The sequence below is a fragment of the Anser brachyrhynchus genome (genome assembly GCF_964034855.1).
Source record: "Anser brachyrhynchus genome assembly, chromosome: 1".
NCBI lineage: Eukaryota > Metazoa > Chordata > Aves > Anseriformes > Anatidae > Anser > Anser brachyrhynchus.
The window spans coordinates 76,367,662-76,393,243 of record NC_137694.1 but is presented as its reverse complement, the minus strand read 5'-3'; the positions used below and the strand labels follow the sequence as shown (position 1 = coordinate 76,393,243).

At 38.4% G+C, this 25,582-nt stretch overlaps 1 protein-coding gene across 6 annotated transcripts in view; it reads left to right on the top strand.

Annotated features, from left to right (window-relative positions):
* Positions 1-25,582, top strand: part of RASSF8 (Ras association domain family member 8) — an 87,614-nt gene that overhangs the window by 39,822 nt on the left and 22,210 nt on the right. For all 6 annotated transcript variants that reach the window (XM_080575238.1, XM_080575237.1, XM_080575241.1 and 3 more), the window contains one exon: positions 4,434-4,532. The gene's annotated coding sequence lies outside the window, so the exon portion shown is untranslated. The remainder of the gene's footprint in view (positions 1-4,433; positions 4,533-25,582) is intronic.

Below are 25,582 nucleotides of genomic sequence, written 5' to 3'. Positions count from 1 at the left end.
TTTAGTGAGACTTCAAGGGAAGATGCTGCTGTGCTATCTGATTGTGGCAGGGTAGTTTTTTTTCTTGCTAGGAGCCAAACAGCAATCCCAGGTTTAGTTTTTACATAGGTCATTATATAGCTGCTGAAGGATAAGTTTTGATTAACAGTGCTGAGAAGATAATTGAGACCATATGACGCAGATGTGGTGCAAGGCTTCCCTAGCTTGCAGCACCCTGTCTTCCTCAGTGCTCTCTGGAAAATAAATGTACCTTTCACCACTACTTCAAGGCATTTAACAATCCAGCTATACTTCTATATGGTGGTGTATCTTCTTAGATTGTGACCTTCAGGCTAATAATTTATAGTTGTAGGTTCCATGCAATGTCAGTGGTCTTTCAGAATTGTCATTACCTTGATAGAAACATAAATTAATATCATGATTCTCCAATCACCCTTAGAACTGACCAGAATGTTCTGACCTTGTTAAAACTACAGATGTCTGCTTGCCAGTAACGACTCAGGTTTGAGATTCCTATTTCCATATATTTTTCCTCTAGGGCTAATTGCTACTCAGTTTCAACAAAGACAGAAAAGACGTTCGTTTTAAAGATTTCCTGTTGTAGTCAAGGGTGCTGCTTTCCTGTATTTAAACAAAAAAGACTTTTGAAAAGCCAGCTTGGTTCCTTTTTTAATGTCATTTCTCCATAAGGTTTCTTTCACTGTCATAAACTGCTTCTTGTTTCTCCTGAACTTCCTTTCAATGGGATTACTTGGGTTCACATGAATTGGGACATAGTTTACTGAACAATGACTGAAACTATAGAACACGTGTTGGGAGTAAAAGAAAAATGTTTTAAGGTCAGAAAGGATTGTTATCTGCCAATTCTATTTTCCTTTCACATGAGTGGATGTTTCATGGTTGCTTTAGAAATGTGTGACTGAAAGAGATCACCTGAATTTGAAAGTAATTTATTTTTCTTAGCAATCCTCTTTCCACACTGCAGACTGCTGTGTAATAAAAGTTTAGTCCAGGAAGTTTTGGAAAAACTTCAGTGGGAAACAGATCCTCAGAACAGGCATTCTACAATTTCATGTTCTCTGAAGAGGCGACCAACATGTCAACCTTTCTTCAGTTTGCATGTGCCACTTTTTTGGTAATGCAGTCATATATTCAGTTGATGAATTAATTGTTGTTTTGTTCTCACTTCTTCCATCATCACTACAAAACCTCTTTCCCTCTGCTGGGTAGGCTGCAAGGTGTGATGCAAATAGTTGCTTTGGGTAGACAGGGGTAACAGACTCCATGTGTGTCTCAGTGACATCTGAGAATACAAAAAATGGTCTGTTTAAAAACCATTGCAAGCAAAGAAAATTAGGTCTTTGTTTCCTCTATCATCTTTTCTGTGCTTTTGAATTCTCAGCCTCTTATCTTCTTTGAGCTTATTGATTGAGAGGTAGAAAGGGAATGTTTTACCATATTTTTACCTTACGTACCCGCCCAACAGTGTATGTATGTATTTATGAACAGAATTTCACCCTGCAGCAGCTTGAGGCTGGCATACTCCTCATCCTCAAACCTGAGCAGAGTCTCAAGTCTGAACTTGCTTCAGTATGGTGAAGCAAAGAGCCTCCTTAGTTTTTTTTAAATCTCTCTTCTCCCCTCCTACAAGAGCTAGAAATCTTACTCTTTTTATGCTTCCTTCCTACCACTGAGTTCCTTGCATATGCAGTGTCTATTTCCTCCTGATCTGAGAATAACGTGGTCACCCACGTGATTTTACCAACTTAGAGACACCCAACAGCCTGTTGAAATTGGTCATCATGGTTCACATTGCTAAGAAATCTGGCCTCTTGTGAAGTCCTAAACTGTGGCATCTCTTATCAAAAGATACTCCTGTCAACTGCTTGTTGGTCTACTGGTATTTGCATGCATGCATCTCCTTAGTACCTTGTAGGAATAAAAAAGACTTTTAATGCCTCTCATCATACCTGTTTATGTTGACTTTAAATAAATTGATTCCTGACCCAGTATGCTAGGGAGCCCTGGCAGCAATTTATATTGGATCCCTGCTATTAGAATCAATGAGGCTGGACCCTTTTCATGTTGGTGTGACTGACATCTCTCTCTTTCTGTGTTTTTCTGCATTTTTAATGAATCAGGATCTCCTACAAGTAAGAACTGGAGTTAAGGCTCCAATCTACAAGGCTGCAGTGTGAAAACAAAGAAAACTCTAGTACTTTTCTTGGAACTTCAATAGACCCCCTTTTTTTCTAACCAAAATACATAAAACGTCTCTCCTAAAATGTCTGGATTGATGAAGGGAAGAAAGTCTTTTCCTCCAACAGTAGCTTGATTAATGGATTTATTGTTTGTACAGATTTTGTCAGGAAGCCATATGGCTTGAGGAAAACAAAGAGGAAGTGGCTGATGTTGAGAATCTGATTTAATAGGGGTCTCTAAGGACAGAATGTGGCTCTTATTCTTACTCCTTCCCACTCGGTTTGTAAAGTGGTCTAAGAAGAGCTTTAGTGCTTCAGTGGAGCTAAAGATAGTACATCCTGAGTGGAAGTATTGGACCCTGCTGCTGGATCTGTATCACTGCAACTCGACTCTCAGGGTAAAAATTCACTGTCCTTTTCCTTTTATGTTAAGTGTGCTGGAGTACTTTGCAAGGAACAAAATTTGTTCTTCTGGTATCTTGGCAGTTGATCAGTTTGAGATTGATGAAGATAACTTTATCATCTTGAAGCTGAGGTCTCTTTTTGGGATGCGTTGCTATTTCTTTCCTTCCCACTCCTTTCTATCCTTTCTACTCTTCCACCAGCAAAATTCAAGCGTATGTCTCTGGATTTGCTGAGTAGCAGTCTGTGTCTTACAGCTGGGTTTATTTTCCTAATCCAACGTGTGTGTGGAGTTTGATAAGTAACTGAGGCTCAAACGGTAATGATTTAACCTGATGTTATGGGTGAGATGAATGTCCAGTATTACCTGTGACTGTTTGACTCTCGTTTTGACTACTTGGTGAATAAATCTGAATAGAGAATCCAAAGTAATATTCCATAATGTAACTGCTAGCAACTATGTTAAGGATGTTTAACATGCTCTTCCGTGTGTGAAAGTACAGCTGCTGAGTAAGAAGTAAAAAAAACCTATATGAACCATTAATAATTGTTAGTGAATCCACAGCCTGGAAAGCCAAAACATCACTTGACAAAAACATATGTGACCATTCAGAATTTAATGAGTATTGCTTTGTGACTGAAAGATAAGTGTTCAGGCTGTGGTGGCGAAAATAACTGTATACGTGGCTTAAGTCTCTGGAGATCCTGAACATCCTATTCTGAAATTTTTGGCCATAATGTTAAAAGTAGCTACTCTCATAAGGCTTCAGTGCATAACGATTGTGGTCTAGCATTTTACAACATGCCAGTCCTTCCTTTCTAGATCTTTGAGATTTTTCTTGTCATAAGTGGCCAGAAAACGTGCTTACGCTGGAGTTGCTGCTTATTGAATCTTAACGTATAGCCCTGGCAGGTATTAGGGAGAAAACAGTTTGCCTTGACAAAATTCAGTGATGCCAGCAGAAGAGGAGAGACTAGAAGACTAGAGGAAAGTTTTACTGCTTTAGAGCTGTTCTTTTACACTGCTGTCAAAGTGAAGCTCTCATTTGGTGTTCAGCATAACAGATACATTCAGTTGAAGTATTATTCAGAAAGCCTTTGACAAAGGTTTAAAAATAAACACTTCTCACATGTTCTCCTTGCTATGACATAGTATTAGGCAATGTTTGTAGGTCTGCCACAATGATGCTATTAAGCATCATTGTAGTAAGCATCCCTTCCAAGCTGATTAATATTAGTCTTAGTCAGCTGTTTGGGATTTGTTACCCTTTGCCTAGTTTGACTCTTTATGTATGCATTGGCTGTGATTTACTACTACAAGGGAGTCAGGGTATGCAGATCTAGAGCACTTGGAGGTTTTAGCATCTGGAAGACCTCCAATTTGAGAATTATTTCCCTTAAAAAGCAAATTAGAAAAGAAGATTATTTCACAATCTCCTAAATTTACAATTTAGCAGTGGCAGATGCTCGTGACTACCTAGTGCAGTGCTTAGTATTTCATAATGTTCTGGAAAGCTCATGAAATGCTGTTTACCACATTTAGTTATTTATAGCAGGAAGATGTCACCTGGTATAAGATATAGCAAATTAAGTGCAGTATTCTGCATTTCTTTTAAACTATTTGAAAAATGAAATTCTGCTTGCATGTAGGTGGCTATTATGTTCCTATATATGTTTCACACCTATTTCTTGTATGTCTACAGGTGCTAGGTGAGTGCTGGTTTTCCAAAGCATTAAAGGGAAGAGGAGGGAAAAGGGGGGGAAATATGATTTCACTCTCAAGATAGTTTTTCTAATTTATGACAATGTTTCTTTTTTCTTTTCCCCCAGCAACTGGCCTCGTCAGTAGATTTGGCACTTATGCCTGGAGTAGCCGACTGCACTAAGCCCGCTGCATAATCAGACATTCCCATCTATCTTCATCTGCAGGTAAAAAGTTGTGACAAATTTCAGACACGAGTTTTACTCCTCCCTCTTGAAAGTGCTTGTACATAAAGCATACCAAGAACCCTAGAGTTTAAAGAATTTCCTAAGTGCATGTGTATACAGACATCACTTCCCACTTTCTTCCTAAGGTTAGAAATCTGAGCAAGCTCTCAGCTCCTGTTCTGTGAAATGTTTGCTTTCTCAAAAAGGTTGTGTTCTGGAGCATGCCTTTCAGAATGCATTGGTATTATTTTTCATACTGCTTTTAGTTTCTAGTCCTCTGTTCTATGGTGTAATTAAGTTGGTGAAGCAAGCAGGGAAAATGCATTCTTGTAATGTGTTCTGCAGTCTGTGAACGGAACAGAGTTAAATATATCTCTGCATTTGTTGTATTATTGAATAAATTCCTTTCAGTGGGGCAAGTCTGTGGCTAGATGCCAAATGGCTAGTGTCACTCCTTTATTTGTCACTTTGAAATGAGCTGTGCAAGCTATGCTCTTTTAAATGATTTTATTGACCAGAACAGGAGGTATGTACCTGCAAAATATTCATCAAGATGGTGCTTGCCCATCTTCACGAGGGGAGGCTTAATTATGTACCTTCACTTATTTTGAATAAATCATTTTTTTCTTTATAAGGATCACTAGTATAGTATTTTTGTGACTTCATACAAAGGGACAGTTGCTAGTATGTGGTTTATTAAAACACTTCTCTGCTGAAACCATGGAGTCAAATAGATTTTTGTACTTTTAAAAAAAACCACACTTTTTTCAGTGTAAAAAAAAAATCAAATGTAACATTAAGAGTTACATTAATATGTAACATTAAAAAATCAAAAAGTAACATTATACCCTTATAAAATTCTGTATTTCACACAATTTGGATAGTCTGCAGTCTGGTTCCCTCACTTCAGAACATAGAAGAATTGGATAATGTTTAGAGGAGAATGGCAAAAATGATGAAAGACGTGAGCAATTTTAGTAAGCTAGGATTTTTCAGTCCAAAAGAAAGACAGCTTAATGCAGGGGAATAGGAAGGAAGCCTACAAGTTGTGAATGAGACTAAGGCAAATGGGACTTACTTTATTCACTCTTGCAGCACAAGAACCAGTGGTCATCCTACAAAGCAGCTAATAAGAACCTAGCTAAGAACAAACACAAAGCAGGTAGCTCTGTGTAATTCCTTGCCACAAAGCCATGGAGGCTGAATAACAGAAGATAAATCCAGTTGAGGCTAATAAATACAAGTCACACTTGAAAGTCCTGGAGCTGGGACCAGCTGGAAGCCAATGGAGGAGAACTGTAAAGCATTCTTGCAGCCTTTTGTTCTTCTCTAGGCATTTACCATGACTTCTTGTTCCCCTTATTTTTACTGGTTAGAAACTTTTAATTTCCAATACAGTAGTTGTATTCTAGCTTGCTGGGTCAAGGTCTGTTGTTGCCACAATAGCGTCAGTCAGGGCTGCAGAGTCCTTGCTCGATGTTCCTCCAAAGGGACATTACCGTTCTCACTTTTTCTTCATGTACATCATGTAAGAAGGCTCTTTCTTGTGCTTAATAAGCAATAAAAACATTAGTGTTTGAATGAGAATTCAAACTTCACTTGTATCCTCCAGCTGTGAGTAACTGCTGAGTGTTTTGTGGCTTGCATTGTGCAGAAGCACATGAAGCAGATGTCTGACTCTCCTGAGCTAAGAGATACGTCTGCTGGCTGGACTCAAAAATCCTGGGTGTGGTCCCCTCCAGATCCATCTTCCTGCCATGTAATCAGGGTGGAATTTTGTTTTCATCTGAGTGCCCTGAGTCATGAATCAGAAAATACCTCTTTCATTGATATCTGGTAATTTTTCCTCCTCTGCTCCCATCTGTGCTACTAGTATCTACTGAAAGAAATGAATAGGTGGGACAAGTTCCCAGGTGCTGTCTAAAAGGAGCTCTGGTTCAGAGAGAGCTTCTTCTCTAATGTTCCAGGCAGTTCTTGTTAAGGTGAGAAATAATCTCAAAGGAAATGTCACATCTCATTTTCATCGCTTCTCTTGTGCATTTCAACATATTGTGCATACACCTCTCATGCTGTCTCTCATGCTTTTGGATGGAGTCAGTACAGGGAAAAAAATGAGATTGCTTTCACAATGTTATCACTGGGATCCTTGAATTTTGCTGCATTCTTTGGATTACAAGAAATGATTTTCATCTCTGCTGTCTCTATTCCCCTGCCACTCCAGAGTTGAATACCACACAATGTACCTCTTGTTCCCTTGCTATCTGTTTTGCAGCTTTTTAATGACCTTGTGCTTGTTCATACTAGTGAGATAGCACAGCTGAAGTTGAAGATACTGTGGTGTGTGCATCTATTTCCTTCATTTTCCTTACTTTTTCACATTTATATTATGTGTAACTTCTTGCTTTCTTGTTAAAGGGTGATATTTTTTTCTTTCCCCTTCTTGTCCTATGTAAATTTGTTGTAATGTAAAACTCAGATCTTGTGTCCAGATTTACAGAGTCAGAGAATCATCTAGGTTGGAAGAGACCTCCAAGATCACCTAGTCCAACCTCTGACCTAACACTAACAAGTCCTCCACTAAACCATATCACTAAGCTCTACATCTAAACGTCTTTTAAAGACCTCCAGGGATGGTGACTCAACCACTTCCCTGGGCAGCCCATTCCAATGCCTAACAACCCTTTCGGTAAAGAAGTTCTTCCAAATATCCAACCTATACCTCCCCTGGCACAACTTTAGCCCATTCCCCCTTGTCCTGTCACCAGGCACGTGAGAGAACAGACCAAAACATTCGTAACACCTGTACTTCAAGCTTCTTGAATGCATTTCAAGTTGAATGTTATGACTCTTTCTGAGGAAATGCACTGATCTTATATTTAAATATATTTTTTCTCAATATTTTCAGAACTGGGACTCATTATTTTCTTGCCAACCTTGGGCAGACTGGAAATAGAATGTAAGCGGAGAGAGTATGTCTGGAAACAAGGGCAGAAGTATTGATAATAAATGATGGGGAGGGTGGTGTGTGGAAATGCCACATACGTGTAGAGACAGGAAAGCCTAACTTTTACACTTCAGAGATGTTTGATTCCTTCTTTACTATCTGGGACATGGGATGCTGAATCCAAGCCCTTGGTGGTGCAGGCAAACTATTTCATCTTTCCATTCATGAATTAAGTGAGCTTTGGCTGGGTTTGCATCCTCTCCCTGCTGTGCTTGCTGGCTAGGCTTTTTCTGTAGAACAGTGAAAAGAAATGGGATCATGCATTTCTTGTGGATTCTGACTTCAAATTTTATTAAGTTAGCCTGGCTAACATTTTTGAGATCATCATTTGATTTTCATTGATATATTGGTCACTAGGATCTTCTGCAATGCTGTTTCCTTTGTAGTAGGAAGACATAGAGGGGCCTTGTGATCAGCTTTTTATGATAAGTGGTCACTAAACATTTGAGAGGAAAAAATATGTGCATACTACTCTTTACAACTTTGAGCTAACAACAGCTTTTCCACTTGATGTTTGCACAGCAATTACTGAAAATGTAGTTTTCCCATCTGGCAAATGCAAACATAGTATTAATTTTTGCACTAATTGCAATGCACATTTGTCATTTCTCTGGCAAGAAGGAAATGTTACTTTTGGAGGTATGTCAGTCTGATATAATCTTCTTTCTTCTTTTCCATTAAAGATCAGCAATTCTGCATATTGCTTTCTACAGAAGATAGCTTCAGAAAGTTTAAGAATTCTATGCTTTAAGGAAACCAAGTTTACCTTTGAATTTAGGTGTGTAAAGGGTTTAGTAAATTGATATCATGAAGAAGAAAAAATAGCAGTCGAATGGAGTCCATCCCATTAGTCAAATCTGCATAAATCTCACTATTATCTTCAAGTTAAACAGATAATTCATCACTTGATAGGGAGAGAAACATGGATGCCTTTTTCACTCCACTTGTAAGTCTAGCTTTGTGCTTTTAATTTTAAATTCTATTTATATAACCTTTCAAAAGTCTGAAAAGATTTCTAATTGATGTCTTAAAGCTTCTTCAGGAAGCTGTAGAACCATACCTCTTGTCACAGAGCTGATCAAGTCTGACATCTGTCATTTGTAACAGGATTATTATACTTTGGACAAAGCATCTCTTTGAATTCTATAACTAACACACACAGACTAAAAACCCGTGTGCTTTCAAAAAAAAGTTAAGATTCCAGATTTCTTCTAAAAGCAAATATTCCGTGGTTGTATAGGGCTTGGTGCTGGGGAGGAATTATTGTCAGAGTGGTCTTTTCCAGTTCAACAGCAAAGTTCTTTCTGAAATGAGGAAAAAAGAGTTAGTGTGGTTTTTTTTCCTCTACTGCTTTTGTGAACAAAACCTAACTTTTCAACTTTTTGTTTGATCCACAGGCTTTCCCATCAATTTGGATTATTAGTAAGGAAGGTGAAGGGAAGGGTTAGACTGCCAGAAGTCATTGCATTATACTCTAATAAATCAGCACACTTCTAAATAAGGTTCAAGCCTCTCCCTTACCAGAAGGCATTTGAATCGACATTTCTGCCACAGCCAGCCTACAGGATTTTCTAACCTGAATCTCCTCAATTTGGTACACTGAGACAGCTTGCTTCTTTGACTGTTTCTTTGAGAGATCCCTGGGGTTCAAGTCTCCACAGCAGTCAAACCCTTAGTTGTGTGCATGAAGTGAGAGGGTGTCTGGAACTGTTTTCCTCTATCTTGTAGCCTGACGATTAGCACTATTTCTTGGGGCATGGGAGATCCTCATCCTTGTTTTCCTCGATAAAGATGTCTTAAACCAGGGTGTTGGCAAAGGAGTGATATATGTACTTGTGCACTTTCAGTAGTTCATTAAGGAAAACTATGTAGTTTTAGCATAATTACTTGATCTGAAATCAGAACATAGTTTGGGAGGATTATAATTTTGATTTAGTTCTTCTCCAATTTGGAGAAAGGTTATATTTTTGAAGATGTTTCTTGTCAGATACTTGCTCTCAAGAGGCACTATGTGTTTGATTAATTTTCTTATGAAACCATTAGTATGTACAAAGCTAAGCATGTGTTCAAGCCTCCTTAGGCTTGGGGCCTTGTCTTTGTTTTCATGAGTGGAAAATATGATCTTGTAAACCACATTTGTCTTCATAGATTATTTGGTAAACATTGGGAAGTAATGTCTAAGGGAATGAGGAAATCCAAAGAATGGCTTGAACAGATTCATCTTTTCAGTGCTCTTTCCACGCACAGAAATACAAATTGGTTCGGCATGGGCAGAGGAAGGAAACAGCTCCTGATGCATGGAGAATCCCCAGTGCTGGTGCCCAGGCTGCTGGTTGCGCTCCATTATTTATTTGTGTGAAGGTTGCTGCTCTGCACATCAGTACCAGTAACTGTAGAAACACCTGTTAAGACTGGGGCTTTTCCAGTGGAAATTGTACTAGCAAATTAACTCTGTGCCAAGCCGACAGTGACTGATGACTCTAATGGTAGACAAAGAGCTAAATCCAAGTAAATATTCTAAGAGAAAGTAAGTGAATTTTAAGATACATTTATCTCCAGCCTTTTCAAATTGTCTACCAAGGGAGGTGTAAAGAGAGAATACAAACATCTTTTTTTTTCCTGTTACTGTTCAAAAATGACATGGTTTAAAAGACTGTGTATAATAGCATTTTAGCATAGGACTACCCTTCACCCTCATTTTTAGTGTTCCTGTTGCAAAACCCTGGGGCACGGGAGAGTTGTATTTATACATGAATGTGTTCTATTGTGATATCCAAGAACCTTACTTGCAGAGTGCAAACTCCAAAACTGTTATACTAATTCAGTAATAATGCCAGTAGTTTGCTGTTATTAGTAAAAAGATAGCTATCTTATTCTGGAGCATGCTAGGATGATACATGCTTAATTTTATTCATGCAGCTTTTGATATAAGTGGTGAAAAGAGTCAATAAAAAATAGCTGCTATGTGTATGCCCATTCATCTTCCCTATGCCAGGAAAAAGATAGAGGTTATTCAGGAAGTGATATTTCTAGAAACCCATTTATCCAAACAGGAAGATAAATAATTAATGACTGCAGATGAACAGGGTTTTCAATAAATGGGAAGAATAGTAACTGTATGGCGGTGTTCATTTGTGGGTTGGTCAGCATTTTTTTCTCTGAAAACAATGTTCTTCTCATATTCATAACTTACTTTAGAAACTCAAGACTTCAGAAATGCATTTGATTTCAACAGGCTCAGGCAGGATCAGATAGCTGTAATAGTACTTGAAGAGAAAATTCTGGTAGTGCACTTCCTGTAACACAAACAAATAAATTGCTTTGATTATTAGCTCTGGTCAAATAATTATACAAACATGGAAAGACTTGCATCTGAAATAGATACAGTCAGGAAGCTGAAATTTGGTGTTCTGTTGAGGGTCCTGTAAATGTAAAGATGACACTTATTTCCAATCTTTGAGTATTTCCAAGTCTATCTAAAATAGATTGAAGAAGCTTGCTAGACTTTAAGTATAGAAACAAAGGCTTTATTCAAACAACCTAGTGTAGCAATTGATACGTCCTTGGCATTTCAGTGTAACCAGTGATGCGATTTTTTTATTTTTGGTTTTTGTATTCTTTCAGGTCAGAGTTCTTGGAAAAGTAATAGCAATTGTCTGGTTTGGGGACTGGGGAATGATGCAGGCAGTGGCTTGTTTTCCAGCTAGCTGTAAAAATTGTGCAGCGTGTGTGGCCTGTGCTACATCTCCCCTCCACAACTGCACTCTCCATCCCTTTCTTTGAAATTAAAGTCATGGCATACAAGTGAATACAAGAACCATTAGCTATATTATCTATGGCTCTTAGTTTAAGCTTGTGGTGTGGGCTTGGTTCCCTACTCATGCCCTCTTTAAACCTGTATAGTTTTTGTGACCTCAGTATGTGAGCGCTATTAATTGTAACACATTGCTCATCCTTCTGTTGCTGAAACTAATGTAGCAGTCCATGCCTAAAGCACTATAGATTACTTTCCACTATGTCATATGTTAGTGATGCACCTGTGGATTTGGTCTAGCCAAGTCTTGAAAACCTACAAGGCTGGAAGTTTTCACAACCAGCCTGGATAGCCTGATGGCTCCAGAGCTGCCCTACTGTCCTTGAAAGAAGTTTTTCCTAATGTCCACTTTGAATCGCCATGCTGTCCTTTGTATTCAAAGCTCTTTGAGTGCTGGTTGGAGTGCTCAGTTCTCTCACTCCCGTGTTCTGGGATAGTTAATAATTTCTAACTTCCAAATAAAACCTTTTATTTTTTAAACAAAAATATTTCTTTCATCAAAGATTAACAGTAGTACTTGACATATTTTTGTCTTTGGAGCTGAAGTACATTATAGTTTCATCCCTGAAACATAGCTCTGAAAAATATGAAACTTAAATGTGAGTGCAGTGAACCCCTTGGAAAAAAAAAAAGTAACAAGTAGCAGTAGTTTCCACCTTATGGCTTTTGGTGTGCAATAGGGGAAAACATAGATTTATGTCCATAATATATGAAAATTTTCATTTTCAGTTCCATAGTGGCTATTACATATCTTATCTTACATGCAGTTGGTGCAAAATTAATGGTTGAACTGGAAAGAGAACTTTATCTAGAAAATACAGGTAGTAATGTAGTTCTACAATGGAATCTCAAAATATGTATCAAAAATAGATACAGAATTAGTGAAGTCACCACCTTCTTTCCTTCCTCAGTGCCAGTAACATGTTATGAAAGTGCTTTGTACTTAAAGACAAAGAGCTTCTAAAACTGCATGGAAAGGGACCTGCATTTCATAGTGTATCATAAGTGGTTTACTGTAAACATAAGTCAGTGATTCTAAATTGAATTCACACCATTCTGACATCTGAAACCAAATGTAATGAAATTCAGTTTCATAAAAAGAACTGAAGAGTAATGGGAGGGAGGGGGGATGACAGCCCACAAACAAGAACCCCAATGTGCAGTGAGTCAGATAGACTTGGATTTTGTGATTCTGGTTAAGTCTTGGTAATTCTTTCCCTTATTTCCATTCCTTTTCCTTTCTAGCAAGTTTTTTCCCCCTCCTAGCTCATATCTGAGATATGCATAGTTCTTATGTAAAATATGCTCATGAGCTGCAGTAGATCCCTTTGCAGGGAGTTAAAGGGATACAAAGGCATGTGCAAACGTTATCATAACCTTTTCACAGGTATGTCATAAACACTTTAGCTGCCAAGTTTGCACAAAAATTTAGGAATATTGAGGTGATGTGTTTATTAGCCAATTGGATGGGGTATCCACTAACATGAAAGTTTGTGGGAATGCACGAGATGTGTTTTTTTTTTCTTAATAAAATAAAGTATCAGCAGTTCTTAAGGTTTTCTAAAACTGCCACCTGCCTTTCTGTATGAAACCACAGAGGTACTCTGTAGGTTAAGCTGTGCATATGTCTTGATATGCTTGGGCCAGTGGTTCTGATGCTGAATTCTCTGGTTCCAAGCTAGGATTTAACTGCTGCAGTGCTCCCTTAGCAGTTCTATTTGGCTTTCATGATGTTCATTTCACTATTTAACAAAACTTTCTTGTTTCTCAGTACTTCATTGCACCCTCTGCTCTAGCTGACATCTGACTTTTTGCCTACTTGGACTGATTCCTCTATTAAGTGAGAGGAGGGTTGTGCTTGTTCAACAGTTTAAACGATAAACTCCATTGGCAGTGATTTATGCTAAACTGAATTTAAATTGAGTTAGTTTCCTGTGCTTAATTAAGCTTTACATTTTTTTTGTTTGTTTTGTTTTGTTTTTTTAATGCTTCACTTTGTGTTTAGCTTTCTCTTGCTTCAATGAGCAAATACCTGAGCATAATCAGTCCTTACAGCCTGTTAGCTGATTTTTGTGTTCTTTCAGGAGTTGCACAGGGGATCTGGAGTGTGGGGTCTGGGGTCTTTTGAGTTCCAACACTAGCTAAATATTGAGACTGTAGCCTGACTTCTATAGTCTCTGCTCAGGTATTGCCCTAGCCCAATTTAAGGATCCCAGTGCCTGACATTGGAATTTCACTGCTGCAGTTGTAGCCCCTTTCCACATATTTTTGCAGTGAGCTGGCACTAATGCCACAGCATATAAGTGGGCTAAGGAAGTTTTGTGCAGATCTCATAAGTTCTTTGTTAACAGAAAGTTCTGCATGTTGTACTATTTCAAAAGTTTTAGGGTGAATCCATTTGTCTTTCAGGGAGTGTGGAAATAACATTGTCCTGTGATAGGCTCCACCCTTTGAGACAATGAGTGCTTTCCACCACTGTGTGTGGGCCAAGGCAACATCCTTGGCACTTCTCTCTCTGAGACAACTTCAAGGTTAAAACTAACCATAGATTAGATAACTAGGGTTGGGCTTCAAGGTGAAGTATGATTTCATAAAGGGCAACTTGACCTCTGCAAGCAATTCTAAAAATAAAAAAAAATATAAAAAAATCTCTGGTGTCTGAACACTATCTACCAATTATATTGTCCTGCACTGTTGTGCCAGGAGATACTTGTCGTCTTATCTTGCAACATCACAAGAAGTATCAGCAGAAGCAAGAAATCTTAAGAGTTATCTGTTAGTGTAACAGGACTGATGGTTTAGCTGTTCTGACTGCTCCTTGGATATGGAAGTCAGACTTTAGTAACCAATTTTGGTGATTATTTGTACATTCAGTCTTACTTGATTCATGACTTAAAAAGTTGTTTCAGGTAAGAAAGATTGACTGTTTAACTCCCTGGTTAATATGTTTATGTTTATATTAACCAACCCATATATGTTGACACTCAAGTAAAAATTAGAGCAATTTATGGTGAAGGAAACTTCTGGGAACTGCCTAGATGATCCAGGACTTCTCAAGTGTGTCCTAAAATGTAGGTGATGTGCTGTTTTGCTTTGGAGTGTGGTTTCTTCAAAACTTGCTGTCCCTGAGGTATATTGAAAAACCAAAAATATAAAAGATTGTCAATGAATTAGCTTTTCAATTTTAATGCAAAGATGTGTCTGTCTTCAGGCTTCCTTTCCTCCCCTAGGTTAGTGCTTTCAGAATGTTAAATGGCTGGATTTTTTTATATAAAGTTAAATATAAGCTTTTTTTTTTCTTCTGTTACTGAGTAGCTCATGTAGGGATATACATCTGGTCCTGTTTTAGTCACTGTTGGTCTTCTAATGTGTTTTAAAGAGATGACTTTTTTGTTTCACACTCTGTTCACCTAGTGATACTGTACTGGAGGCCCTGACATATGCTTTCCTCCCTATGCTTTGGCAAGTGTATGCTGTTAGCTTCTGTAACTTGTAATTTTTGCTGCCAGGACTGTGTATGCATTTATATGAAAGGATTTTTTTTCCAAACTGTGTAAACAGTATTAAGAACTGAAAATCGTTCCATACCATGACAATGCCTTTAATTATGAGGCTTATAGAGTTGAAATCCTTCTTGCTTCTTCTGCAGTCTCAGGTACGTTACTTATTTGGCTTCATAACAACTCGACAAGAGGAGTAAGATGTGCTTTCATCTAATATAGATACTTACCTAAAGTGAAAGATGGGGTTTGAGGCACTTCAAAGGAAAGTCTAGAACTAGAACCCTGTCTAAGCAACTCTTCCTCATCCTTGGGTCCAATATTTAAATATAGGGTCCTTGAGAAAGGCTTCGAGCTGTGAATGTGTTTTATGTAGAGCAGCTTCCCACCTCACCAAACCTGACTTGAGGGGACTAAATGCAAGAGAGACGTGTTGGCAAGCACATCTATCTCTGGGGTGTTTGGCACTCTGACACGGTGACTATCCCTCAATATTTACCTCCCTCCTTTTGCTATGTTGTGTAGAGCTCTGGCCTTCAGGTGTTAACGAAGTCTGTTCTAGGAGCCCAGAAATTGTGTAGCAGTGTCTAGTGTGTCTATAAAGAAGTCTTGCTCTTGGCCTGTCTTTACCAGAAAATATAGATAGCCCTGTAGAGTTGCTTCCAGTTTTGTCATTCCTTTCTGTCTTCAGTACTGCTTTGTGAAGCTTTCACATCTGTTCTGGAAGCTGAAGTACTATCAACTTCAGTTTCATTTCAAGCTTGAAAATGTGCTGCTCAGATATCTGTTCTGACAATGTTATTCTAAATAATATATTTAAAAGTGATCATGCAGCAGTGTATTTGTGTTTTGATTCAAAGTTGAGAGCTCATACCCCCATTTGCTTTTGTATTTATAACTTAATGTTTGAGGGGTGATGGCATGTGGAAGAAAGCATGAGAACTCAAGCAAGGCTGGTATCTGATCTCTTTTCCTGCAGGTTTTCTTAGTGTGTTTATACTTCAGAGTATGTTTTGACAGAGTGCAGCAGTTATTGTGCAGACGAAAGTGGATTACAATATTGTTTGTTTAGGATTCAGAAGCCTCTTGTCAGCAAAGCGCAGGATATACCACATGGTGACTGCACATGGAAACAGTATGACCCCAGGGCTAGCTGTGGAATTCAGATAGTGATACTATTCTCTAGCCTTTTTATTTCTCTGGCAACAGGCATGAGATTGTATGAGTATAGCTTGATGCAATAGTTGATTTGCATTAATGTTTTGGAAGCACAGATTTCAGTAATAGCTTGGAAGTATTGTACTGCCTGGATATACCTAGTTATTAAAGCAATACTAAAGCAAGCATCTTACTGAATTTGAAAGCTCTGAAGTTTTGTTAGTCCTGTCTAAATGTTTCAGCTTTTACTGTATTTAGGATCCCAGTGAGCTTTTATAAGCACGAGGACTGTGAATAATTGAACAAGGATGGCTTCAGTTTCAAAGTTGTTTTTAATTAAAGGCTTTCCCTTCTGTGGACTACTCCCACGTAGAGGATTGGAAACTCCTAAGTTTCCATGCACAGAATTTTTCTTTATTCCCTGGGGAGGACATAAGGGGCAACAGATTTGACCACCTACAAAAGATGTAGATGTTGCAGGGAAAGCAACTGCTTCCTCTCTAGACAAATTGGCTGGGAACGAAAATAAGAGTTGAAAGTTTTGATTGTACTTTCCTTCTTGCAATCCATGTGCAGCATGACCTCATTTTACAGAAAAATCCAGACTGCTACTATTATTGACTATGCTGGTTGCATACACACAGATTTTTAAGTGCTTGAGAATTGTTAGGCGATGATAGCAATGGTGCCAGGACAAAGTTTAAGCTGGTCAGTTTGCCAAAGACGGAATTGCACTTGAATTCAGGTTATGGTGAAAACACTAAAGGTAATCTTACTGTGACCTGTAGGTCGGGAAATCTGTTATTCTCTTACCAATATCAGTATGCAGACTGTGGACAGCATACCTGAGAAGTGTCTTCTAGGGGTTCAGGGACAGGCTGGGATCTGCCTTGCAGGCCTGCCTCTTCCTGTGCCTTCCCTTCAGAGACATGCAGCTGTATCTCTGCAGAACACAGCTGTTTCTGAAGGGTAGTACCTCTTCAAGGGACTTAAACTGGGATAGCTTTTTGTGCACAACGTACTACTTACATGAGAGCATTCCACTCTAAATTGATAAAGATTTGAGTAATCAAGTTCTCCTGGTTTTGAGTGGATACAGATATGCTGAGAAGCGCTATTGTGAAATGCAGTGAACTGCCTCTGCAAATTCTGTTACGGTACCCAATTTGTCATATTTTGTTTCTACCAGATAACTATTACAACTGCTGCAACCTTTCTAATATGTTCCACATATAGCATACAGGAGGCTTCAGTGTAAAGTTAATCATAATGACCACATGTTGCCTGTACCTCTATCAGGCTGCAGGACGTGTTTTCAAAAATTATATTACTTTATTCTGCTATTGTGGAGGTTGGTCACCTCTGTCCATGCCAATGGTTGCATTGTTTATACAATAATACAGTAAAAGGAGAAAAAAAGAGAAGAAAAGAAGGGGGAAGATTGCAGGAAAAGGGAGAGGATGATGAAGGCTTAAATCAACATTGGTTCTAGGGCCTGTTCTTTGTATTGCAGTCATTTTGTGAGGAGGTATGGTGAAACTCGAAGCTGTTTCTATAATTGAGATGAGGAAAAGAGAGCAAAGCAGGAGGGGAGGGTTCTTTAGATGACTAAATTGTAGGAGGCTCCTTGGAAAACTTGAAGTTCACTCAACGAAAATAATTAACACAAAATTTGGTTTGCCCTTGGAATGAAAATATGGAGTGAAAACTTTAAGCAAATAAAAACAGAAGGAGGAGAACTTAGCAAATAGGATTAAAATTTCAAGTCACTGGAGTACATCTGTTTTGGGCCGCTTAATTTGATGTGTTTGAAGTGATTGAAATTACAGAGGCTGAGGCCTCAGCGCTTCCTGGAAATTGAAGTCCCTTGAACGCATAAAACAGAAACATGAAGTATATGAATAATCTTAAGTTAATTCCCATTAGCCATAGGACCTTATTGTCACCTTCACAGTAATGCTGTTAGATGTCCCAGAGACTTGAACTTTTTTTTTTTAAGCTGACATACATTATATACTTATAATGCAAAACTGATTCATGCTCTCTTTCTATTTTGCACATAAAAAATAAAAAGAAAACTATGCTAAAGATGTCCAAACCACAGAGTGTTTACCCACAGAAGTGGGTACAATATTTGAAGTTTTGTAAGAAAGAGAAGTGGAAATTCAAAATGGGCTATTTGGATCTTCTGATTTACTTATTTTCTTTGCTTCAGAAAATAAAAGCAAACTAGACTTAGCACTTCTGATGCTTAGGAAGCCAAAGTACACAAACACTTCAGCTCTTGTCACTGTTGTTTTGTTTAACTTGAACTGTTGTTTTTCGAGTTCTGGATGTTCCTTAGTCCCAGTGCCTCGCATCCAAGGCGTTTCATAATTAAATTCAGACACACATGGTGAAGATTCACCATACCAGGAGGAATGATGATAAAATTCCTTCTGGTGGGACAAGTGTATTCCCAAAAGGCGAGACTGAGTTGCCAGTCCTCTGACTGCTTTCCAGAAGCTCTGCAGGCAAATCACTGCTTGTCTTGTCCTACCAGAAAGTACAGCCAAGGTGTGCGTAGGCACACCAGGAATCCACGGGGATGAGTAGAATAAAAGATGGGTTAGAATGAAAAGCAGTGGGGTCACCACCACTTGTTGCTCCTTTGTGTTTTGGCAGGAACTGGGGAGAATTAGATTAAGGGAGAATTTGAAGGATCATAATGAGGAGATTCAGCCAGTAATTTGATGAAGTTTCTCTTTTATGTGAGTGTTTAAGACACGTCTTGCAAATGAACTATGAAGCAAAGTACACTTCACTTGGAAATAGTATGAGAAACAAGAAGGGTGGAGAAAAGTTTGGAAGGGTTTCCTGAATGAAAATAAGTAGATTGCAATACTAGAAGAAGAGGAGAGCTACTTCACCCTCCCTGCTTTTGCCAAGTCTGCTGACTACAGAAAACTGTCCTGACATCATTCTGGGCAAATGTGTAAATGGACAAGATGAGTTCGCCGAGGGGGCAGAGGGAAGGAATACACAGTCTTTAAAATGTGAAAAAGCCTGTAGCTGCATGGCCTATAATGTAAGGCTGTATTTTAGAAAGAAGAGACAAAATGTTGGCAGTATTTGAAAATATGGCAGAGAAGTGATAAATGGAGAGTGGTGCTGGCTTGCAAATTCTTGCAACAGAGAAGGAAGGTAAGAAAAGGAATGTGAAAATATCACTTTCCTGCTATATTGAACTAACATCCATTTTTCTCTTGGCATAACGGTTTGTGGCTTTTGTTTAGTTGCTGTAAATTTTTTGGCATAGACTCTTGTCTTTCCTGAACAGCTATGTCGGGTTTGTGAACAGCAATGAATACTGTACGTGATCTTTGTAGGACTGCTTCTCAAAGGGAAGCATATATAGTGGTGTTACTCGTCTCTACACTTCTTGCCCTTCCTGGTGAGCTTTGGGCCTCTAAGTCAGTGTTAGACAAATTTACAAAGAATTAATGGTTTAGAAGGTATGAAGCTTGTAACGGTTTCCCTAAAATCAACTGAATAGAGATGAGCTTTGCAAGTGTACTCGCATCCTGAGGTAACATTACAGTTCTTTAGCTGTTTTGAGACAACGTGGCCAGTTGGCCAAAGCAATGTAGATGGCCTGGAGCTGGCTGTACCACTACCACAACACTGAGAGGACTAGGGAAATTAAGTCAATGCAGTTAAAAGGATTTTAGTCCATAAGCTATTGCTGTATATACTAGGATTACCTCAGATTTTGCCCTAATAAATAAAATTACTCAAACTCACAGTTGATTGGAGAGGAGAAATATATAAGTGATAAGCTGAGTCCTATAAATAAAGAACAGAAGAAGCAAAGAAGTTTTTGAGTTTGGGGAAATAAAGAAATAAGCATAGCTAAGTATAAATTTTCAGAAAGGGGCTCCCTCCTTCATCTCCCTCCCTGCCCTTAATTGTCCTAGCTATGTAAGGAGTCTTTGCAGAAATATGTTCTGTCTGGCTTCCAGGTTGCCAGGAGAGTTACTTGAAAGTTTTGTAGGTAATGGTTAGTGAATAAGTTAACATCTCTGAATAAAGCTTTGAGGTTACCATCTTCTTAAAGAGTTGTTTTGTTGATTAAGCTGAAAATGCCTCCCTTATTTCTCTTTCAGGAATTGCATGTAATTACAGCAAGATTTCTTTTCAGTAGTCATGTTGTACATTGGCTTTTAAACCATATTTTTAAATGACTTGTAAAACTTAAGCTAATTCAAATTTAAATAGATATTTTAATTGTAAGATGTACTTTTTTTCTGCATTCATCAGTGCAAGCACTGAAGTGGAGAAATGGCTCATTTGTATGCAATTTTTCCAAAAATGTAGTGGAAGAAAATGTTATATTTTGACCCATATTGAAATGTGGGAAGTGTAGTAAGGTTTCTACATGTTTTATTCTGAGCTTTATGAAATTTTTCCCCAGTTCACTTTTGGAGTCCAAGGAACACTTCGCTTTGACACCTCAGCTGTTACTCAGGGTAGCTTTAGTCAAATGACATACCATAGCAAATGTAGCATGTGTTCTAGACTGAAATGTAAAGAAAAGATTTAGCCTTACAAAAGGCTAAACCTTTTTTTTTAACCAAGGGTTAATCCAGTTCTTGCCAAAATGGAGCACATTACCTCATTGCCTTCAGCGTTAAATATTGGCAATTGTGCATAAATGTCTTCAATCAAACCCTCAACTTGCTTTAAGTGTTTGCAGACAAATGGTAAGGGGAGAGGGAAGTGTGGATGGGTGAGGCAGTGTCTTCCTTGAAACTAACTCGAGAGCGTGACCTATTTTATGTTCTTTGAAGCTGGGGCATCCAGAGGTATAAGGCAGCTTTGAAGTAAGAATACAGCTTACTTCATTGTAGCTTTCATATAAGTATCTCTGCTGCAATGAAATGGCTTGTTTGTTCCTCTACTTTTTGTTTTCTTTCACTCCCACGCAGTATTTAAACCATATAAGAGATGGATAAACGTGACTTCCACTTAACATTGCTGCTATTAATAAAGTTGTTGTTGTCATTTTATCAAATGCACTGTATATTTGATGCTAATGAAGAACAAATACTTATAGGGCTTTGGAAGACATTAGTGTGGTAAATGTATGCCTTTTGACTTGAAACGGTCAATCACGAGATGTTTACTTAATGCATATGGCTTTTCTGAGCTGTTTGTCACAGAATGTAATATATATGCAGTAGTACAGTCTCCTTTGCTAACATATATGGAAAAGGATATCGTCTGCCACAGAATAAAATACATCCCAGCTGCTAACTGTCTTAACCTCTGCAATGCTGCTACCAACAAACAAATCCTTTTGGGGCCTTTTGATGAAAACTGAGCTTTTTCATGGTGTGTCTATTCAGGCCTTCATCTCTATCAGGAGTGTGATTATTTTATACTGATGATTTTGTTAGTAGCTGCAATGCAGAGTGAGGAAAAGGAGTGCTTCATGCAAAACTACCTGCAGATTGTACTCCAGTCCTAATACCAAAACAGATTCAAGGTTGTGATTTAGTGATTAATCCCATTTGAACGTGATTGAGTTGTATCAAAATAAATCCTATCAATTTCAAGAGCTGCAAGCAAGTGCTGTATTGAATGTTGTTGTGACTTACTGGCACATATGCTAACCATAATGCTCTTAAGTTTTAGACTTCTGCTTTGAAATTTTGACTGCTCTGATTTGAGTTCTGTCATTATTTCCAAAATGCCTGTGGGTTTTTGTACCTTGCATCCATGTGGAGTGTAGATTTTTTTTTTTTATATCTAATCTTAGGGAAAGGAGAGCGTTCATTTTAGTGTTGTTCTCGTTTAATAAAGTCAAGTGTGAGTGTGTGAAACTTACTGTTTTAAAAAAAAACAAAACAATATTTTGTTCTTAAAGGTTGCAAAATAGAAAAATCTTTAATAAGCAACCTGGTTAATCAGCTCACCTGCTGGTTTGTGTTCTTTCAAACATTTTTGCGATGGTCTGAAAACATTCAGAAATACAGTTGAGTTGCTCCAAAATAGTAAATCAAGATGCAAGGTATTATAGGCTGTGGTGTTTTTGACAGTATTACTGCTCCAATTATCAATATATATTATCGGCAATGGGTTAGAACTTGGTTTTCTATGAAGACACATGAATTTTAGATGCAAAATGTGATCATGAAGCTTTCTAGCTACCTCATCTCCTGTATCACAGCTTCAACACTGTTTTGTGCTGCAGTTAAATCGTTGCTAAGGGATAATCTAAAGATTCTTCATTTCATTACTTGTAGTCTTGAGCAAGTTTAATGAAGCTAGCTGAGGATATTGGAGGAAGAGCACTGATGCCCTCTTAATAAATTTGGGAGTAGTCTTGGTATACTTATATGTCCTTCAGTTTACTCATTAAAGGTCAACAGGGACAGTGAAGACTTGGATTCAGACTTGCATTGACTGGGGGGGGGAAGAGACAAGCTCTGTTGAGGCTTTTGAGATAGAAAGTCAATTATTTGTTTGTTTTTTTCTAATTGTCTGGGAAAATGATTTTTGGACTTTGGGGGACTTCTAGGCTATCTGGAGGCACAATTTCTAGCACCCATTGTTGCTAGAAACATCCTCTTGTAGTTGAGTTTATATGACCTCACACATCAGCATTGTCTGGACCTGTCACAGACTGTGTATATACATAGGCATAGAGTGCCTTGGATAACACTCGTGGCATCTGGATTTTGGCCTGTTTAGTGCAGTCATGTGTTAGACCATCTTTCTGCCAATCTCATGTGAGGAAATTCCTTGCTGCTGAAACTTTCTCTCAAGCTTGTTCTCAACATTGTCATCTTCATGGTTGTGGGACCTTTGGTTTGTTTGTTTTAAGCAGTGCTTATTATCTCTGAGCACTTTTCTGGTATAGCAAACACATAACACTCCACAAGTGGAAATCTCTTAGTCCCACTAAAAGAATTGGATGCTTCTTCTGTATAAACATTTTCTTTTTCAAGAAAGTTGCATGCTGATTTCAAACCCACAACCTTTTCATTTCTAATAAACCTTTGTGTGCAAAGTATTTATACTTGATACTTTGTCCTGGACCTGCCATGTTCTTGCCTGTTTATTCATGGGAAGCAGCATGTCGCGTAGGGTATTTCTTGTTCATCAGTCCAAGGGAAGAGGCTTTTTAGTAAATGCTAGTTAGCTTGTTTCCAGTAGCCAAATCTATTTGCAGTCATATTCATCTGGAAAATGTTACTTTATTGCTCAGAATTTTTATGGGAGGGAGGATCTGCCAAATGTCTCCCTGTTCACCCTGGGGTAATGTCATGCTCTTCTAGATGTTTATAAGCTCTTTCTGGGTAGCTGAACTCGCTTTTTTGTACTTAATTCATTTTTATTTTTATTTTTTCCCCAGTCAAACCTTGTTTGTACTAACTGTTTTTTACCAACAGCTTCCACCTAGCAAGCTGGGTGGAACTAGCCCCCTGTTTGTCCAGAGCCCCATCTGGTATCACAGTAGTGAAAGGCAAGGAGCACAACTTGGCTGAAGTTCATAGAATGAGAAACAAAGGCAGAAGCAGTCAAACTCTAGGCAATTTTTTGTTTGTAAGTAACTGTGAATGAATGTGTCCTCACTTTTAAGTACACTGCATGCTGATTATTGGGGGAACAGAAATTTACTGAAGTCCTTTGGTCAAAAATCTGCTGTTAATTCCAGTTGCAGGAGAATTTTAACCTTGATTTGAGGAGCATGCTGCCTTCAGATGATGTGAACCTTGCAAAGATTAGAAATGAGGTGAAATCAACATCTTAATTTTAGCTCTCAGGGTTTCTCATGACTTAACACTTACATCAAGGATAGATAGGTTTGGTGAACATCTGCTTGGACAATCTTTTTAAGCAGAAAAGCCCTTTGCACTTTCTCAGTTCTGCCTGTCTTCTGTGAAGTAGCAGCCTTTCTTGTGGTTTGTAAACTAGCTGTGAAGAGGTAGCCAAGTTGTGTGCGTATAATATATACATATGCTGGAGTTTTCTTTCCCTTAGAAAAGTGAACAAATGTCTGAAAGAGCAAGATCTGAGCCAAATAGGACAAAGGAAGAATTTAGGGAAAAATTGCCTAATGCACGGCAAACAACATGACTGAGGAGGTTGCGGGCAAGGTACCCGCTGGGGAGAGAGGCAGGGGAGGCAGTAGCTGAGGGTTGTCCAATTCCAGATGCTCGGTTCCAATCAGAAATACCAGTCACTAGAAAGCTGGTGACTGAAGGATGGGGTGAAAGGGGAAAGCTATGATCAGAGACAGGCTTTGGCTTGTGTGCCTCTCCTCAGTAAATTAGCTTTCCATTCCTGGTCATTGCTAAAACAAGAAGTTACGTGTAAGTTGAACTGATTTTGAACTTACAGTATTGTGAAACCTCAAGTTAGGTGTTTTTTTTCCCCCCACCCTTTCCATTTGCTTTAGAGAAAGAAATTGTATGCTGTTGGAGGTGAGTTATTTTGTCTTCTCTATTGCAAAAGTGTGACGTATGTTTTGGGCACAAGCTTTAGTTTGAAAAATTATATGGGGCGGTCAAAAGAGACCTCAGTGAAAAGGCAAAGAAGCTATTCATAGTACATGAGTTAACTGTCAGCAAATAAAGAATTGAATATGTAAGAAGGAAAAACAAATGCTAGTAAAGAAGTTTTATGGAGTTATAATTGGGAAGCAGAGAGACACATATGGCCAAAAGATTTTGTTTTTCAGACTTCTCTGTAAACTTTACTGAACAGTCCTAGAAACCAAACTAATCCTAGATGGTCTTTTTGCTGTTTTATAGATTAGCTTTGCTTAGAAACTATAATGAGACCTAGTGATTTCAGCACACAGATTTTAAGTTTCTAAAGTCTCTTCACGTTCCATTTTTTGTGACTGACAGATCTGGGAAAGAATACCAGTAGTATTGTGAGTCACGCTCTCCTTTCCTTCAGACCTACATATTGGTCCCAATCATCTTTCCAACAGAAGGTGATACAGCAAGCTGCTTGTATGGTTTCAAAATTATTGTTTAGTCCATTAAAAGTGTTTGTCCTTTAAGAAAACTAACAGGAATATTTTCCCTAAGCTTGGACTGTTTCAAAGATGCTTTGTTCAGATTACTTGCTGCTTTGGTGAACGTTGTTTTGGAAATTGGAAGTGTCAGCAAATATTTTGTTATTAAATGATGACTCTCTTCAGTTTTTTTTAAAGGTGGATGTTAAAAACAGATGACTAAAACTGATCTGCACTGAATGCAAGGCTGTGCTGTGTGTGCTGACTGGGGGGGAAGTGCACTTGCTGGCTTGCTAAATTGAGATAATACTTTGGATGTTGATGGACAGAAAAACAATTAGAGCTGTCAGATTCTTTGCTGACATGTGTGTTGTCACATGGGGAGATGGCTTGTTTGGTGCCAGTAAATCTGAACTGTTCAACTCTCAGCAAGATATTAAGTTAATTAATAAAGTTCCTTACAGTTGGGCATGGAATGTGAGGTCTGTTTATTTGTGAAGACAGCTTCTCCAGGAATAAACAATGGAGGTCACTGATGGGGCCTCTTATGTGTTTTCTCAG